We start from the raw sequence: 2,656 nt of genomic DNA on the forward strand, positions 1-2,656 counted from the left end.
TATTTCCAGTCGACTTTATCTGTTTAGCACTCAACTGCGTTTTTTCGCTGCATTGAATTTTCATTACTTGCATTTCAAGAAAAGATTAAAAAGCTTTGAATTTTCATACCAAGATTGCGAAAAGATTTTGTTTTTGAACTAACACCAATTCACCCCCCCTCTTGGTGTAAAACGAAGCCTACCTATTTCCTAACATAACACAGTACATACACATGTGTTTTTTATTAACTATGTGTTGTCATCATCAAAAACATAGATATCACCGAGATTGTCGGTTTAGCTAAACCTGTGTTCCCCCTATGAACAATCTCAACATCCAGGAAAGGTTTCACAAAGATTTCTTGTGTTCTAGAAACAATGTCCTGATCCTCCGGAAGTAGGTTGTTGATGTCAGCCATATGTTTTTAAGATTGTTGTAAAATCTTAGTGATGAGTCGATATTTTATTGATTTCACTTAGTTTATTGTACCGAAATTAATCAGGGAATTGTGCTTAAATGTCCGGTATTTTCCCGTTTCTGCTAATTGTGCTTAATTTGACCGGAAATTTGAATTTTAATTAATTTGAATTTTCAGAGCTAATTATTTGCATTATTATTTTCAGGGAAAATTTTGGAACCACAATTTAGGACATTAGAGAAGACATCAATTCATTCAAGACTCTCCACAAAACAAGTATGCTCAAGAAGGAGGGCACTATGGTCATTTTATTCCTTAGGCTTATGAGAAGAGGGTGCAACACATTGAAATTAGGGATGCATATCGAGAGCATTGTCTCATCACAAGAGGTGTGAGAACGCTGCTGGCCACCCATATAAAAGACACATTTTCCATTCAATTAAAGAGAGGGCAAAGACGGTAATGGACTTTTCTTTTATGCTGAAGTTGAGAGATGGTGCATCATTATGAGCTGCAGCTTACATATATCCATCCGCTCACGGCCCAAATGAAGTTTCACACATCCAATAATTTGGCATTCACTGTTTGGGCTTTTGGGAAGCAACTTAGGTGTATGCTTGGCATCTCTGGAAGTAGCTCACGGTCCATCTACGTTGAGAAGCAACAACTTTCATGAAGGCTCCACATCCAAGCAGCTGCTGATTCACTCAAGCTCGGTGGTGCACTTAGCACATCCAGCTTCCATGTTCCACGCTCCAGCAGCAACGTCACGGAGCAGCACATGTCCTTGAGCACGTGGTGGCAGCAGAGTGAGCATCAGCAAGGCACATGAAATGAAGATTAGCACAAGCATGCAACCCACCATCACGGCCTGGTTCAGCAATCAACACACGACATTCATTTGATTCCAGCTGGGAAATAACACACGGCCCATGGAAGCACAACCTTACGTCCAAGAGCTGCAACCCCAATTAGAAAATCTCCAGGACGCCACTTCCTACTGCACCACCATGGCCCACACACGTCAAAAAAGGAGAAGTTGCAAGGAAAAATAAAAGAGGCTGCGCTCCACATTCCACGTCCCTCCACAGCTTATGGCCCAGCTCTCCACGGTCCAACATGCTTGGAAGACAAACAACATAACAGCTTTGGAGGAGCCTGCACACAATGTCCATTTGAAGCAAGTCCAGCAGCTACGGGAATGTCCAACACGTGAAAAAGGGATGCACTGTCTATATCGCTGTTTGGAAGCACACTGCTGCAGCAATTGAATTTTTCAGCAGCTTTGGGCAGCAACGGTAGCTCATGGTCCAGTTGTAGGAGAGGAATTATGGGTTACTCATTTTCTTCACGCAGCAGACCCAGCGAAAGGAAACACACGCCCAGCACACAGCTGCAATCAGCAGCTGGCCCAGCACATTAAAATCACGTCCAGCACTTGATGATGAACATGTGAATTGAAATGGGTGCAGCAAGCAAAGAAGGCTGCAACTTTGGAGCTCCACATGTCTTGGGCCTGGTCCATTTGATGCAACAACCACATGCATGTGAAGAAAGCATCACGTTGACAATAGGCTTGGAGAAAACCACGTGATGGGCTGATTCCTGCCAGCGGGTTGCAACTTCACACGTCCAGTACATGACGAAGAAGTCAACAGCCAGCAAAGGAGTGACATCTAGAAATTGCATCCATGGCCTGCAAGAATTAAAAGGCAGCAAGCATAAGTCCAGCCTTCAGCAGTTGGTAGATAGGGGTGCATACAACAAGCTTTAGGCAGCATGTGTCTAGGAGGTCCAGCATCCAGAAGCTTGTACTATTTGGAATTGCACACGGGCCCGACAGCATGGGTGCTTCCAGCAAAGCAATTTCATCCAGCAATTTCTCACGGCCCATGTGATATGGAAGTAAATAGGGCACACTATCCGAGAGGGAGAGATTATTCCTGGCAGCAGACACTCAAATGTAACATTCGGCAATTTTTTAAGGACGGGGGTTGTCCCACTTGAAGAGGGGGACGTTTTTCGGCTGGGAGAAATGTTTACCTTTTTAGATTTTGGTTGAATAAATTTGTTAAAGTGTAATGCAAATTCTAGAAGAATGGAGAAGCTCCTAGAAAAAAAGAGTTAGAATGTAAATTGGGCCTAAAAGATAAAAGCCCAANACTAGAGAAGGCCCAAAACTAAAGAGGGTCCAAAATAGAATTCTAGAAATATCCTATCTAGAAGGATTCTAGAATGATGTATAAAAATATCTAGGG

The sequence above is a fragment of the Vigna radiata genome, unplaced genomic scaffold, assembly GCF_000741045.1.
Source record: "Vigna radiata var. radiata cultivar VC1973A unplaced genomic scaffold, Vradiata_ver6 scaffold_400, whole genome shotgun sequence".
NCBI classification, from domain to species: Eukaryota; Viridiplantae; Streptophyta; class Magnoliopsida; order Fabales; family Fabaceae; genus Vigna; species Vigna radiata.